The 17,952-nt window shown below is 42.6% G+C and overlaps 1 protein-coding gene across 2 annotated transcripts in view; it reads right to left on the bottom strand.

The window, feature by feature from the left end:
* The window catches only part of cdh22 (cadherin 22), a 169,236-nt gene that overhangs the window by 75,065 nt on the left and 76,219 nt on the right, over positions 1 to 17,952 (bottom strand). For both annotated transcript variants that reach the window (XM_088308827.1, XM_088308828.1), the window contains one exon: positions 15,026 to 15,091. The gene's annotated coding sequence lies outside the window, so the exon portion shown is untranslated. The remainder of the gene's footprint in view (positions 1 to 15,025; positions 15,092 to 17,952) is intronic.

Here is a 17,952-nt window from a genome sequence, read left to right as displayed (position 1 = left end):
AGTTTGCCAAAACAGAGCATTAGGCCTCATCTCGTCCCAATTCGCGGAAACACACGGCAGAGATGCCAACCGTGGGGGGCAAAGGCGCAAGAAGAAATATTTGAAACATGACCGGCTTCGGGCGTCGCCGCTAGTCTTGTGGGGCCGCCGTGACGTTCCTACGAAAGGATATCCTGCTCGGGCAAAGTTGTTAGCGGCTTCTGGAAATTGAAAATCTCCTCTTGGGTTTCAAGGGGGCTTTTGTTTTCCTTTTGCAATAAGCAGTAAAGCAGAGGCTTATCACCCAGGGATAACGCTTGTGGTTTTATTCAAATGAGAGTGGTATTTGTTTAATGGGTTGCTGTTAGCAGGGGAAGAAAAATCCAATGAAAATTGTTTCAAAATAATAATAACAAGGAAATGACTCAATTGGTGGCAAACACTCCGATTGAGCCGGAGCCGGTCGGACCCTTGAGGTGTTCCGTGGAAATGTCAAGAGACTGGACCCAACTTGAGGTTGCAGATCTCATTAGCATTTGTGTTCTCACAAACATTCCATTACTTCGAATAATAACATCAGCAAAGCAATTATCCGCTCAAACTGAATCAGCTCCTAATAAATCGAGAATAGACATTTCCCGGCACACGCTAGAAACATTTCCACACACGCAGAGGGGGAGTGAAGGTATTTTTTTATGGCTTGTATATAAAATGAAACTTCAAAAACGTGAAAAATCTCAACTCTCATACCATCTTGTGATTCTGCAACGACGAGGCGCTCTAAAGTGCTCACGGTAATGCAAAGCTTTTTAAAAATAATTTATAATTTCGTGGGTTGCAATGGTACTAGATAACCGCTGGTGCTACTCAAGGCGATCAAGCCCAAGTGTGTCACTGGGCATCGTTTAAATCATGCCCATAAAAATTTTTTTTTTTAAAAATCAGGATTATGCTGAAAGTGAGTATTTGATAGATGTGAGTCTTTGCATATTTTTATCTCTACGAATGTACAATGTATTTACAAACAAATCTTTAAATTCACTTTGAATGAACTTTCAACCATCTGATAGACTGTTCATTTAGTTCTTCGGTGCTGCTGTTTTGGTTGGCAAAAGAGTTCAAATGCTCTTTCACGCCTACTGATATAACTTCTTTTTGATTTCCTGATGAGGAAAACTGTGGTGTTTGACTTTTTTTTTCAGCTAATTGGTATCTAGAGAAATGGACATTACTTGAGGTGTTTTGCTTTTTGGAGTGCTGACAGTAAGCCCACCCAATGCTTTGGCGTGTTCTGCAAGGCCTCCAAACGTAATTATTAATATTATTACTTTACAATAATGCCCCCCCCTCCACATGCGTTTGGATATAGCCACTGAAAGAACGAGAGGGCCGTACTTTTCTTGTGTGTCCACATTCTGCACACGTGTGTGTGTGTGTGTGTGTGTGTGCACGCTCGCAAGGGTAATATTGTTTCATCTCTCCTGTCTGCTTTGCTGATGTTTTATTCTCCAGTTAAAGTGGGACTTATTGCATTTCTCTGGCCTGATATTGCTTTCTGGTGTATCGGACGCTGCACAAATATTGCAAACACGTTTGTTTGTTTGTTCTGCTATGTTAAAAAGATCTCTCTTTGAGAAGCCTCCATCACGTGAAGCCCCGCCAACAAGTAGACAAAAGGACAAACGGAAAATGCTGAATTCAACATGGACTTGGTCAAAAATAATGATCGTTGACTATTCCTCACATGCTTTTGGAATTAGATTTTGTCAAATAAAAAAAAAATGGCTTCAGGTAAGGAGAAACAAAATGGTTCCTTTTTAGAATCGTGTAAGATACGTTTATTGTAACGCATTGTCTGTTCACCTTAGACAGATTGTTGGCAAAGTGACATTAGAAAGACATTTGTTTCATCATGTCACTCTCTGAATTGTAAAACATTACGCTACTTTCCCAAGCCTAAATAACGACTTTTATTGCGAATACAGTAACACATTTGTGTTTGGATCCAACACACTCCTTGACAAAAATGTAATTAATGGACATGGCAATGAAGTGCTGCCTTGGTCGGTGAAAATGCAACCAATCGTTTTACTCTCTTTATGTAGGATTGTTTTTATTTTTTATTTTTACTTCACAGTCAGAGCTTCCACTTTCACATGTAATAGCCGCTCGCCAAATCGCGACATCCTTGTAACTATCGTCGCGGTAACAACAACTACTCTCCGAGCCTGTATTAAATGGGCATGAGCAGTGGCTCATTTGCATGAGAGAGGACAACCTCCTTAAAACAGGCTAAGTTCAATGAGCCTAATAAAAAAGTGTGTTATATATCTTGATGGTCGGCCAAGACACACAGAAAATGTCCAAAATTAAAAATAAAAATCGCTTGTTGCAGCCACAGATTAAAATGAATTAAAAAGTATGACTTTGTAATGCCGTTTGCATCGATGCACTCTCTCAAGATCGAGTGCTGGGTATCATACTATCGAAATATAAGCACTCCTCCGCGGGATGGCTTTATTGACACGAGTTGCGGGGGGGGGATCCATCCATCCCAGCAATGAAGTGTCTCAACGTGATGTTGCTTCAACGGGGTCCAGCATGTCATTTTATTTCAAGGCTGCGCATTTATAGAGAGCGACGGGAGGCTTCAGAGATATAACGACAAAATTGAACACTCCACGCTGGAGATCAGGCCAGCAAAAAATATTCATAATCGCACATATGTACATGCACGTGTCATATGCCCACCAACACACATACACACACGCACACGCACACACACACACCTATACAGACAAAGCTGTGAGGCCGAGGTAACAAGAGAAAAAAACAAACCTCCCCAGCTGTTAGCCGTCTAATGACACCCCATTGGCTTACAGTGACAGTAATGGCCCTCCATGCAGCAGTGGGATATTATGGCACGACATACAAAGCAATCACCGCAGGAATGTTCTACAATCACATCGAGACACCGCGGAAGAAGAGGCTTTAGTATTCATGACGCACAGCAAATACTCCAGGGTGGGGAAGAAAATGTTGTTCGGAATGTATTTGTAATTGGGTATTTAGACGTGCCGTTGAAAAATGTCCGAACAGGTAAAATGGAATTTCACTCGGCATTGCATAAGAATTACTTCCACGTCTCATCTGCATCAAATGTCCATTGAAGAGGTTTTAGTGTTACATGTTGACTAAATGTAATGCAACATTAATGGAAGAACAACAATAGTGTCAAGTCAAGTCAAATTGATTTGTGTAGTTCATAATCACAGAAAGTCTCAAATGGCCTCACACCCCCACAATCGACATCCCCTGATCATGAGCCCCCGGAGGGCACGGAAAAACTCAAAAGTGGGAAAAGGGGGAAACGGTGGTCGTGGTGGTGGGGGTGGTGGCGGAGGTTGGGTTGGTAAGCCCCCTTCCAGGATGATCAGGTTGCAATAGATGCCAAGTGGGCAACGTTGGCCACATAATGATGGGATAGAAAGTTAGTTGAAATAATGTGAGAGTCAATCAAATGGAGCGCTGCAGGAAGATGACTTCAGCGGGTCCTCGTCCAGTTGATCAGAGCCGTAATCTCCTTAGCAGCACCTCCGACGATGTCAACAACAAAGACAAACGGGGAAACAAATCCCCTTGAAAGCTCGCGAATTATTAGCTGGACTTGCAAGCCTCTGTGATCGGTGCATTTCATAGGAACGTGCTTAGAACACAATAAATACATTGGCAAGAACTTCCAAAAGATATCAAAGAGAACAGTTTGTCCTCAACGTTTACCAATTTTTAGGCAGGATCAGGAAAGAGAAATTCTATTTTGTTTCCTCAAAGAGACTATTTTTGGCTTCCTAAATCGTCGCTTTGTCCCTTTATAAAGAAAAATAATCATCTCGCCGCAAAAATCCATCTCGGAGAAGGACATTCAAAGCTTCCACTTTTGTGCAACTTCTGGAGTAATAGCGGTGGCGTTCTTCTTTCCTCATGACACAAACGAGGTGCCTGAAAGTGATAAGATGAGTATAAAAATGAAGACCCCACAAAAGTGCCAAACTTGTTTCTATGAGGGAGCTGAGAAATTAGATCAGTGCTTCTCAATTATTTTATGCTACGCCCCCCCCACCAGTAAGAAGAAAATTAAATGATATTTCGATATAGACACACACACACACTTCTTTAACAAGACCGAAAGCCGCAATTTGTTGACACGCACACACACACACCTGCTGGAGAAATACAAGTCACCTCCTGCAAGGATGACACATCATGCATTAAGCTAAACACCGCCACTGACTTTTTGATTGCCGCCAGGATTATAAATCTCTCGCTACCTATATTTGGTGCACACTCCACAACGGCGCGTTTATTGCCAAACACAGGTGGACATCAGCCGGTGTCAGAGACAACTACATCACGGCAGCATTCGGAAGCTCAACACCGTGGATGATGCGAGTAAGTGATGGCGCCGCATGCGCTGCCAAACACGAGCACTTCTTCCGTCTGGCCTCACATCACTTAGGCGCTAATATCTGGCAGGGGAACACAGACACACAAAAACACACAGAAGATTTGAGGGAAAGATGGTCGAGGTGGTTTAAAGGGGAGTGGAGGGAGAATAAAAAAAAAGAAAAAGCCGTGACAACATGCCAATATTTTCCTGACCAAGCTTCAAAAAAGAAACGTAAACTTTTTATCTCAGCCGAGTAAATCACTGAGGGTGACATCAAATTTGAAATCAGTCGGGTTCTTGTGTTGTCATACAGCGCAAAAATGGTCATTTTGAGCCGTGATGAATGTGTGAAAACGATGAACCTGCCATTGAAAAATATAACTGACGAAAATACGAGTCGATGGGAATAATCGGCTGGAATCAAGTTGACGAATGAAAACATCCAAAACCGAGAATGAATTAATAATGACCATTGATTGATGTCGGTCACTCATGTAACCGACAAAAGTCATGCAAGTTGAGCTGCCTTATTTTTGTTGTCCCCCCCCCCCCCCCCCCAAAAAAAGGTTTGCAACAAAGCAGTCTGATTTAAAAATTGGGCCGACTAATGGCTGACAAAATCATTTCCGTAATTCACTGACCCTAAAAATAAATCAATGAAACCGACCTGGCTCAAAATAAAAAATGATGTTAACGACGACTGATGGGTGAACATGCACGCACGAAGTTTTTACGGTAAAAGCGCGTCCCTGCAATCATGGCTCTTGTCAATTTGTTGCCTTGAAATTTTCCTCCGCTATTCACTACAAAAGCATGAGCAATTTTACCTTCCACAAAACCAAACGTACATTTCTGTTCTGTGAAGTCGAGCAATCTGCCGAGCACTCCGAAGGTAGTCAACAGGTTCAGGAGGTTCGTTGGCACATTAAAAGCATCGGAAGAGCTGGAGATGAAGATGCCCTTGAACTGGAATGCCATTCGCCGAGGGGAGCAACGACAGTCCGTCGTGGGCCGACTGATGATGACGGACAAGCGCAAATGAAAGTGACGCTCGATTGCACACAACAGACAAACACGAGCGACCTGGCACACTTAAACTTATACGTTCAATTTCACTGAAGAGACTTCTTCATTTGCGTTAGCTCAGCTTCCCTGGGGGAGGAGCGGAAAAAGGAAAACAATCAAGGTGCTTGCACGTCTTGTCTCGTTATCTGTAAATTAGCCGGCTTGTACAAAACGTGCGACATAATGTGCCGAGGACATGAGACATCGGCGACGGAAAATCAGTTCATTTGTGTCGGCGAGCCAGATAAAGGTGAGGCTCATTAGTTTGGAATAGTTTCCCTTTGTTTGTTTTTCATCATGGTGCCACACGAAATGAGTCGAAAGAACGCGTTTGGCACTTTCAAATCAAAGCAACTTGACGGAATGATCACATCGGTCGCTTCCATTACGGATCGACAAAACATCACAAAGTCATGAAGTTGACATCGGCACACACATCAACTTCAGCTTGTCTTGAAGACATATTGCCCGGTTCGGATAAAAAAAAAAAAAAAAGCAGACATGGGAGCAACCAGGCTAAAATGTTAGCGCCTAATCCATCACAGCATTACAGCGTGACAAGATAACGGCTGTGGCAATATTTTCCATACGACCGTCATAAATATTAGAGAATGCCAAGAGTTTTCTTCTTGCAAAATTTGAGAAATTGCGTGAAGTAGACTCAGAATGCAGTCCAAGTCGGTCTTCCGGCTAGCAAAGCAGCTGCAGCCACGCATGAGCCGCGACATGATTACTCCTATACGAGCATTCAGCAACTCGAGATCTCCTGGCAAATGACACCGGAGATTATGTGTGTTTGGTTTTCTTGGATTAAATGCAGCGTTTGATACAATGAATCGGTCAGGTTCTGGTTTTGGCATGGAGGAGGATTGAGGTGGAGGACCCAAATGCAGGGAAGCCAGGAGAAGACGAGGATGACTGGCATGGACAAAGACCCGACAAGAACTGAAAGGAAACTAAACACAAATAAACTGACGAGACAACAAGGAACATCCGGACAAGACATAAAAGTTTGGAGGGAGCTGATTGGTCAACACAAGGGCTCGGGCAAACAAACAGAGGTGGACACAATAAGTATGACGAGACAGAAGACAAAAGAACACAAGGCAATACTTGAAACCAAACCAATCATGACAGGATCACAGTATTCTCTCGGCTCATTTGCAGCACCAGGTGGGTATTAATGGTGGCGCCCCCAAGTGGTTAAGACCCAATTTGGCTGACATCCTGGTTGTGCTGAGTCCCGCATTGCCCACTAATGTTTGGTGTTCCACAAGGTTCAATTCAGGGGCCAGTACTGTTTTCTTTGTATCTGCTGCCTTTGGGCTCCATCTTAAGGAAACATGGAATTTCTTCTTTTTGACTGTCAGATCTATGTCCCGTGATGCCCTTTTTTTTTTTTTGGCCTGTCTGGAGGAAATCAAGACCTGGATGCCATTGAATTTGATGAATTTCAATGAAAAGAAAATTTAAGTGATGGTATTAGGTCCCAGCGGCCCTTGTACTTCCTACCATACTGACTTGGGACCAGTCCAGTGTGGATCCTGCGCCTTGCCCACAATAAGCAAGTCTGTATCATCTAATCTTCTGTCGTTAATTCCTTTTCAGTAACTGCAAAATTTAAGGTTAATGTTCATGGGGGTAACCCTGTTACTTGAGTTGGGCCAAATTTAACAAGACAGAGAATGGAGGACAATGCAGTCCTCGACTGAGGTAACGAACAGCCACGCACCACCAATTAGACTGGGTGAAAATATGACAAAAGGTCACACGCGGAGGAAAAAATAAGAACTGAAGGGCATTTTTCATTAGTCAGGAGACAAACGAGACACAAAGGCAGCAAAAAAAAAAAATGAGGGCGTGGAAAAGAAGCTGCCGCGGCTTGGGTTTAGCAATTGTTGGCGTCTCATCCTTCAGCGGCGGCGGCAGCACAGGACTCAATCAAATTCTCCTCATTCCTGACCACGCATTAGCAAGCAGGGGATCTTGTTTGGCTTGCTCAATTAAATGCCCACCCGCACATAATTAACAACGGTTTTGTCCACAGATCAATAAAAGGCCTGTTCATTAAAAGTCCCTTTGCTTCATCGCTTCGACTGCATCTGAGGAGGTGGCAAAGCCTGGCAGTCTGCATACCGGATTCTCGACAGTGGGTTGCGTGTGTGTGTGTGTGTGTGTGTTTTTTTTTTTTCCTTCTCTCAGCGAGTGGAAGACAGAAACAGAAGTCAAAGGAACTGGAAGCTCAGAGGATTTGGAAAAAGCTTTTGAAAAAGAGTGAATAGACTGGTGGCGTCGTGAAAGCGCCAATGTGAGAGTAACATGAGCTTGACTGTTCATCTTCACCGATACGCCGCGTGAATAATGCTTAAATGATTCCGCATTGTCGACGCTCATTCATTGCTTTCTGGGGCAGCACGGTGAATTTGTGGGGAGCGCGTCTGCCTCTCATTTCTGAGGTTCAGGGTTTGAATCTTGGCTCCGGTCCTCCCGTGCTTCAAAAGGGTGTTCTATGCTTCCTCCCACGTTCCTGAAACATGTTAGCGTCATTAAAAACTCTCGATTGTTTAAAAATGTCAATGTTTTTTTATGATTTACTGACAACTAACATACTTAACATTGTAAACATCTGACAGCACATAGACCACTAAAAAAATAAATTAATAACATAAATAAAAACTTTTATGTAGATAGATTATTGCATTTCCAATTCTTTTATGAAGCATTAATTGAAAAAAAAATTGCTTTTTGTGGACTCGATCCGAATAAAGTCTATAAATAAAGTATTTTTAATGGGAAAAAACGATTGTGACATTGTAGCGTATGAACAACACTCATAAAACTAGTTAACTCATTCACTAACAGCCCAGGTAAAATGAATGTACTTTTTGACTTCTATATCCGTCATTGGCAGCGAATGCGTTAACAGTGGAAATAATCATTTTCAATTTAAGTGAATTTGGGGGTGGCGCGGTGGATGACGGGTTACCAAATCTGCCAAACAGTTCAGAAGTGCAGGGTTCGATACTGGCTCCGGCCTTCCTGGAGGAATTTGCATGTTCTCACCACGTCTGCGTGGGTTTTCTTTGGGTATTCCGGTTTCCTCACACATTCCAAGAACATACATCGCAGGTTAATTGGACACTCTAAATTGCCTCTAGGTATGAGTGTGAGCGTGTATGGTTGTTTGTCTCTGTGTGCCCTGCAATTGGCTGGAAACCAGTTCAGGGTGTCCCCCGCCTACTGCCCGAAGACAGCTGGGATAGGCTCCAGCATGTCCGAGACCCTTGTGAGGACAAGCGGCTCAAATAAAGCATGGATGGGATGCAACGGTTGGAACTCACTTAAAAAAAAAAAAAAAAAAAAAAAAACATTTCGGAAACGGACGACAGCACTTGAATTGTCATCCATATTTTAAGCGCAAAGATAACACAGCAACAAATGTCACCACTTCGAACGATCCGATCAATACAGGCAACAGTTTCTGGATTCAACATGGAGTGTCTGGCTGCCAACCACCTGCCACGACTCCCGCGCCAAGCGATTACGCCGCCGCTTGCTTCAATCTCGCCGCTACGCACTTGAGCGGCGAGACGTATCACGCTCTCCCATCTGCCGTGCGAGCGCAGCATCTTCGCGAGATCCACTTTCAAGCTGCCGCTGTCTCCAAGCCAGGCATGTTGCTTGTATTATTTTTATTGGCTTTGTTTTGTTTGAACATCCATCATCATGTTCCATGCACTCCGTAATGTTTGTCACGAGATAAGTTGGCTCATTCGTATCTGCGGCGGTAACAGTTACGGTTGAATTCCCAATACTGCGACGGGTTAGCCAGTGAATCACCTTGGAAGACAATCTACTGTCAAAAAATGTTGTCTCATCCTATCTCTCCAGTATGGATACCACCTCCCTATCTGATCCGGGATCATTTGAGGACATGGTGCCATTTTTCCACAATTATTAAGCACTGACTTTTTGAGACTGGTGAGGCACTGACCTTGAAGTCTGAATGACTTATTGAGGCACACACGATGGTAAATTTGCCAAATTAGCAGGCTGACATTATAAAACTACAAAACGGTCATTTCTTCATCCATTCGATCCCGTTTTGATTGGTTGAGGATTTTTTTATGGTTCCATCTGAAGATGGGATATTCTATTAGCTTAGATCCAAAGGGAAGCAGTTGAAAAAAAGTCATGAAGCTCAAACCCTAAGAAGGGCTTCAACCTGACGAAAACATGCTCGTGTTTTGCGAGGAAAGTCTGCCTTGGTGAGGCAGAAAACTGTCTGCCTCACCAAGGCCGTTTATATGATCAGCAAAACTAAATACAAAAATGTGAAAGCCTGACTAAACATTATTTCGGAGATGGCAAAATCTCTTGAACTCAGCGAGCGATTGGACATTCTGAGGTGACCGGCGACTGCTCACTCGCTCACGTACTGCATTCCAAAAGTAAATATCCTAATTCCGTAATTATGGATATGAAATCATGGCGGTCAATGGTTCTAAAAAAGAAAATCAGTCCTCTTAGACGTGACTAAACACTTTGATGGATGAATTATAATCATGATTTTTTTATTATTTCATTTCGGAGAAAGTAACATTTTGAATACATTTTTACTGCAATAACCACTGTCCTGGAAAGGGCTAACGACAGTAAGCTTTATAGAAAATAATATAAATAATGTGAATATTCTTCAGTTTTGGCTGAACCCATTTTTTTTGTCTCATCTCAACGTGAATGAGCTCATGTTGCAATTAAAAACACGAACGTCGTCTTCTGCATCCCGGGCGCGTGACGACACGAAGGGATTGAAAAGAGCGGCTTATAGACATACTTGATACAGATGGACACAGATCAAAAAAAGCCATACGTTCTTCAAAGATTAAATCCACGACCAAACCTAATCGCGATGCCTCTGGCCGACGGCTGAACTTTACAGCACGTGTGATTGAAATCTGCAAGAGCTGACTCTATGAGGTATGGAAATAGGAAGCGACAGACATTTTTTTTCTTCCATATTATTCATCTGCATTTGTCAGAAAGTGCACGCCACTTTTTTTTTTTTTTTTTGCGAGCCAATTTAGAATGATTGCATCCTTGGTCAGCCTTGCCGCAGACGGATTCCCTTGTGTAGCATCTGGTGGTCTCTAGGCAGCGCTCATCCCTCCTTTCACTTCCTTGCTGGTAAGCTGGTGTAAAATTGGCCCCTTTGAATCTTCGCCACACTTGATTCCTCATCCGGAGCGAACGCTGCGCACATTCAACCGTCCCGACCGCTCCCCGTTTAGCTTGCGCAATACTGTATGGCCAAACCAGTGAGTGTCAAAATGTGGTACCTGGACCTCATGGGGTACGCAAAAGAATCGCTCACCAAGGACGATGGCATTAATTTTGAATTCAATTCATTTGCATTTGCACAACAGAGGGATACAGAACGGCAGTCCGCCGGGTCGCCTTTTTTTCAGATGAGAAGAAAAACAACCACAGTCTAAGCTCCTGTAAGGGGGCACCGTATGGATTTGGAAAAATCCTCCGCAAAAACCCATCCCGACGGTGGAACGGTCCAACTCGGACGCCCGGTTGGTGTAAAAAAAAACCAAAAAAAACAATTGCAAACCACTGTTCTAAACACATCCACTAACTTCTCTCGGCCTGTTTATTTGAAATATTTTGATGAATGAGCCAGGATGCTTCCCAAAATCAATCGCATCCCCGCCCCACCCCGAGATCCCTTCGCTGAGGTCTGTGCCAAGTCTTACGGATTATGGGACCAATGGCGGCACGTGACAGCATGAAGCGAATGTCGACACACTTTCCGGAAGCACATAAACAGACGTGTGACAAATGGCGTCTTAGTAAAGGCGACTTAGTTTGGCGACCACTAATTGGCGGAACTGCATTAATGCACTCCCTCAGTGTACAGAACGCCATTTTTATCATCTTTGATCATCAGCAACACTTCATTAGACACACCTGTACAATCTCCTCCATCTGACGGTGTTTTATTAAGGCAATATTTTAGCCGATGCCAACGCGGTGGCCAGCTTTGTGTTGATAGATAAACAACCGTTAAGAATTGGCGTCACTTTTATTTATTTATTTTTTTTCATCGGGGTCATGTTTGGCGGGTAAAATGAAATGAAAGCAAAGGCCAAAGAATGAGTGGTTGAAATCTGAATGTAGACAATGTACGTAATTGCGAAATGTAACGTTTTACAACTCCCACCGCCTCCTTGCCGGGTGACTGGCATGAAATATTGATGATTTCATGCACAATGAATGCCATGAATAATTCAGAATTAATAACGTTAATAAAGTTCCTGAAATGTCTAAATCAGTGCAGAAATGAATGATTATCAACGAGGTCCAATTACATTTTGCAAAATAAAAGAAACAAAGAAATATTTCATCTCGCTAATGTCAAATTATTATTTCATGTTGAAATTAATTAACCCGTTCGAGTGTTGAGTCATCAATTTAATTGGCGAGCTACGGGCATTATTATTTTATATTGGCAGGCAATTTCTTTTTATCGTTGATGTTCTGAGGGAACGCTGTCAAATTGGACTTTGAATGAAATATTTCTCGACTGAGTTGGTGAGTCGTCTTTTTTTTTTATTATTATTAGAAAGGTCGTTTCGTCCGCCATTTCGTACATTCTACAGACTTGGTTCAATGTTTTTGTTTTCATAAGTCACGGTATAAGCAAAGCAGAACACGTGATTTATATTGTTCAAATAGCGTCCAACAATGATTTTTCAACGTCATCCCGATGAGGGCGATGGTAACAGCGACATCTGTTCAGCGGGTGTATTCCTTTAATTCTACACACACGCTCTCATATGAACACATCACAGTAAATAATGACAGTTTTGTTTAAGCCCGTGCATTAAAAAAAAAAAAAAAGCTAGATTGAACTGTGGGTGAGATTTGTAAAAGCCTCTCAAAAGCCTCCAAACAAGACATGACGGGGTCATTTTTTTTTTTCATGATTTGAACTTAATCCAAATCTTATCTGATCATCACAGTCCTGCAAAGAGTGTTGACACAAGCAACATTTTAATATGAGCATACTTTCCTAATAAAAGGGCCGTTAAAAATGTACTTATTCGTCATATAAACGTTTCACGATTTATTGGACGGTGTGGGCTTTTATGGCTTGATTTAATTAGAGCATATTGACCACATTTATGGGACCGGCAAAGCTGTACCTTTTTTTTTTTTTTTTTTTTTATATAAATAAAACTGACAGGAGGCCGTAATTAAACTGGGCCATGGACTGAAAGGAGTGATGTAAAAAGAGACTAGCGTGCAACGTAGCGATGACCATCTGCACGCTGCGCAGCGACACAAAGGTCAGACACTGTTTTTATTGCTCAAGTTTTTTGTCATCAAGGCTTGCTTGTGTGTTTACTGTGTGCGTGTGCGTGTGTGCTGCAAAAGGTTGCTCTTGATCATTGCTGGAGGATTTAAAACAAGTAATACCTCATCCTGGCTGTTTCCCAGTGACATGCTTGTAACCACAGTCTTCCGCTGCCAACCACGGAAGCTTTTTGGGGGAGATTTAGCAAGTCGACAGTCGTTTGTGTTGAACGCTTTTGAAAATGCTTGTTTTTGGAAGATCAAACTACCAAACAACAATTTCCACAGCAACTCTTTTTGGGAAAAAAAAAAACGATATCCAAGCCGCACTAGGCTATAAGCCGCAGTTTTCTATGTTGACAAAAATGTTGTGTTGTTTACTGCATGTACCGAACAATTTTGTATTGTGAATGCACATAAAGGTACATAAACTGATTGTTAAAACACGGCAACAACTTTGCTCATTAAAACAGAACAGACCTAAGAGGAAAAAAAAAAATCGAGAACTATAGAGCGCTCCTAGTGGTGAAAAAAATATCCAGAGAAAATCGTCATTGTCGTATTAGCCGCATGGTTCAAAATCGAGGACAAAAGTAGCGGCCTATAGTCCGGAAAATAGGAAAATTAAACAGCAATTGCCATTGTGGTCTGGCAGCATCATGTGATAACGTATCAGTAATTGACCACTTGGAACAAAACCAGGTCACATGATATGGCTCCCATTACATAAGTATTGTGTATACTGAACAGTGCGATAAATGCGCATATGTACAGCATAAGAGGGGGAAACAAACACAAAACATTATAAATATTAAATAAAGATGGTTTTAACATATGTTTGCTTTTGCAGAATCTTTTGCTAAAGCAGTCGTGCTCATTAAAAAAAAAAAAATCTGCACATGATTATTGTTGTGGCTCAATGCCGCAAAATGGTCTCATCGGGATGAGAGGCGTTGTATCACCTTCATCAAGTGCAGAGGTTATTTCCATAACAAGTTCAGTGGGCACCACTAATCCCTGCAAGACTCTTCGATTTTGATTTGAGCTGAATGAGCGACACAACACACACTCACGCACGCACGCACAATACGTACACAAAGAGATCAAATTATAGCTTGCAGCACATTCAATTATATCACACAGCAGATGGCGTAAACACAATCAAACACACATAATCTCAATGATTGGATCTGCCCAAGTTTGATATTAACCCTGATATCCGAGGACGCGGCACAGGACCAGACTTATTAAGACTCGGGGAGGCCTGAGCTGATGACTCGACGCTTTTTGGATGCGCAGTAATCCGCAGATTCGGAGGGAAACAAACACACACACACAAACGCACGCACACACCTCTTCAAAAAAGCAACTCTTTTTGCGGCTTATATACGGGTGCGCCTTACAGTCCGAAAATACATGCCATGCCGCGTCAAATCGTACTATAACATATCGTATCGTAAAATAATGTCACATACCGTCTGACATTCTATTGTATCGTATCTTAGCGAATCATGATACCAAATCACATTGTGATGACACAGTGTAATGTGATTCATAATATCGTGGCATTTAACATAAATGACGCTTTTATAAGGTGTCACATCGTATCTTCGTACACTAGCGTAACGTCCGAGAGTACCGCATTGCAGTGTCGCATCGTAACCGAGTCACATCGTTCCGTATCACGTCACAACAACACAGTATGTTGTGCCTTATCGTCGCCGAGCGTAACATATCACTTTCTTCTTGGTTTCTTGACATTTGAAAAAGAAAATAGCGCAAACATTTGGAAGTCAAATAAAGTCAAGACTTTGAACTTTGTCCCCAGCTGTCAAAAAACATCTCGTAAGAGATCTCGTTTCAAAATCCTGAATGCCCTCGCTTGGGCCGTGGAAAAATAAATCCTGCAAAGTTCAAAGGTGTTTGTTCACGATATGTGAGCGAGCTGTAGAGCGTTAACAAGAAACACCGTGGTCCAAGGTCAAAGCTTGTGTCCTGTAAAGCTGCTTGTATTTTTCCCCCCCTATACAACTCTCCGGAAGATGGATGGGATTATCTTATCTCGGCGGGTACACACATGACTTCAGAACACAGTCGGACAAACATCAACGGCGCGCTGGTCAAGCAGAACTTCCCAGCCGACGGGATTAGACAAATAAAAAGACTCACCATCGCGATGACCTCACCGCCACGCTTCGGAGACGACGCTCAGGTCCACGGCCAACGGTCTCGCTTCTGCAATGTCAAAAAGAGACCCCGGAGGGACGTTGATTGTTTTTCCTGCTTTTTAAATGAATACATTCCCCTGTTAGCTTGCTAATGGAGGAGTTAGTGGCCACGCGGGGAGAAGAGAGGCACACTTTGGCAATTTGCTAATGGAACATGAAGGCAAAAATGGTCCGCATGAAAGAGGTGGTGGTGGTTGATCTGCGTGGAGAGGCCCAGACTCAGCTATGGAATATAGAAGCTAAAAAAATACAATCCAATCATTAACTGTCATCTTCATCTTGGGAGTGAGGAAGAGGAGGCACCGTATTAGCCCTGGAGATCCTTCAATAGGCTGCAATCTTCATTTAATTACTCGCTCTGCATCTCCGGGCCTCCTCTAACTCGCTTAGTTCTTTCAATGTCAGGAATTGCAGTGTGGGCTATTTAACGCAGGTAATTGCCGTCCCACTCCAGCCTCATCGGGTCAACTTTAACCTGACCGTGACGTCAAAGCTGGAGGGGGAAAAAAAAGAAAAAAACTGCGAAAAACCTGAATCCAGATTACAAACCAAAGACTCTGTCAGCAAGACGAAGCTTTAGGATTTAGTCCGCTTAAATTAGTGCAACATTATTTACAATCTCGCTCGACGGGAATGGAGGTCATGTACTGTAAGGAGGGCAGATGTGTTCTTGGCACAAACGAACGTAAAGATCTTAGCCTCTTTGGCCTGCGCAGTTTATGTTGGAGCTCTGACATTGATTAGGCAGAGTTTTCGACTCTTGTCAGAAATATTTGTCGTAATTTATAACTGAGTCATTTCTTATTTCACTTGCATCACATTTACCAGGCAAACCGTCTCGCAACGGTCAAGGCCTTCTACGCCGGCCATTCTTCACATTCATGTTGTATTGTATAGAATATTCCAGTGTTTAATTTTTCACATGAGAGTTTTTATGCAATCAGAATTCAGCAAGCTCGTGTCGCCAGGCAGATTTCATAGTCCCAGTGGCACGTACTACTCGTCCGAGGCCTTCAGATTAAACCATCCACGCGTCTGTGCTGTGTGAGTGAACGGGATCTAAGAGTTGATAGACGGTTGCGATAGCCAATCAGATCACGAGTTGAGGACAGTAAGGCCTTCTCGCAGGCATCACGATGATTCGATACTCTCTTGTGAGAGAGATCAACAAATCCACACCAGACAGTCTTACTAAAATATATTCTTGCTTTTTTTTTTTTAACCCAAACTGGCTGAAAATGGAAAAGTGTGGATTTGATTGCAGATAGACTTGCAAGCGAATTTTCAAGACTGACCTTTCAAGAGAAGCTCGCTCTCGTGAGCCGAGGTGGTCCAGCACCCGGTCGTGTGGAAGTGTGTGTCCGTGTATTATTTCTCCAGTCGTGGTGTCATAAATGATGATGTTATTTTGAAGGGTATTTATTCAAGTCGGAGTAAGTAGTAGCTGTAAAATTGAAATAAATAAATAAACAACCACCACGGTGATCATGTCCTCCTTGGAGGATGTCCTAAGTATCCAAAAGAGCACTTTTGTTCTTGACCTCTTAAAATGCATCCATTATCCAGACCAAAAGAAAAAAAATTCGAATAGTTTTCTTCTAATACGAGTCTAATTGCACAAAGTTGCGCTGAATTCCCTTCATGTGGGGCAGCTCTCAAAGGCCTGACTGGGCTTCTTGGATACATTTCCATGCGCTCTATTCTCCAGCGTCCCGTTTCAGCTCTTAATGAGACAGCATTTGATCGTAAGGGCTCATGCACGAGTAAACATCGGCACAACAAAGGCTTGAGCGCGGGTACCGCGGCGACCCCCTACGCCGCCATTAAGGAGCACTTAAGATGTTATCACACGGGTGGTTAGCCTTCTAATAGCACGCCGCGTTGTCTTGCTCGGGTTTTGATGTTCCGTCGAGTGTCGCGGGTCGATAAAAATCTAACGCCGGCAGCAGCTGGTCAACGGTGATGACCATACAAATTGAAACCGGAGAAAAAACAAGAAAAAAAACGTTTTCCGGCATGGCTTCTTGAGACATTGACAGTCCAATTCCGTGTTGATTGGGGAAAATGGTGTCAAGGGCCACATTATTGTCACTTTGTTTTGGACCCTAGTCAGTCCATTATGGGAGATCAAAATTTGTGACGATTTGAGAATATCTCTGAGCGAGTATGTCCTTAAAGAACCCCTGCGAATGGCCACAATGAGCCAGACATGTCAGCATCAAAACAAAATGGCAGAGTTCCCGTGTTTTTGTTTTTTTCGGTATGACTTTTTGGGACATTTAATGCGTCAGACCGATTAAATGTTATGTTGCTCAGTGAAATTAGCTATAAGGTCTTTTTTTTGCAACTGAGCTAAATTTCATAAAATTAAACGACATCCATCTGTCTAGTATGTTTTTTTAAATTATTATTTTAATTGCATATTCATGAGGAGACAACTTTAGAACTGAACTAGCGTCCCCAGTTGAGTAAGCTGATGTTGAAGATGAAAGAAGTCAGAACCAATAGGCCAAATTCAAAAGTCATTTTCTAAAATCAAGGAAAAGTTTCTCCACACGGAAGCACGAAACCTTTGAATATCACTGGCTGAAAATCGGCACTGCTTTTTACGTGTATTAATCCTCCAAATCTTATTGTATTCCTAATTCTCACACAGTAAAATGGACACTTTCAATGCTAAGGGCATCACCTTGCGTGAAAACCGACCGAATTTTGCAAGTATTTTTCGGACTATCAGGCTCGGTCAATTATAAGGCGGAGTCTCAATGAACAGGCGACCGGGTAATAAGGTGTATTACTGCACGTTAAGGAAAGCAAATCAGCAAAATAACAAACTTCATTCCACTTCGACATCCACACATAAGGATT

The sequence above is a fragment of the Idiotropiscis lumnitzeri genome, chromosome 11 (assembly GCF_059441095.1).
Source record: "Idiotropiscis lumnitzeri isolate Australia: NSW breed Sydney's pygmy pipehorse chromosome 11, RoL_Ilum_1.0, whole genome shotgun sequence".
In the NCBI taxonomy this organism is placed as follows: Eukaryota; Metazoa; Chordata; class Actinopteri; order Syngnathiformes; family Syngnathidae; genus Idiotropiscis; species Idiotropiscis lumnitzeri.
Note: the sequence above shows the minus strand (reverse complement) of the source record. Positions and strands in the feature narration are given on the sequence as shown.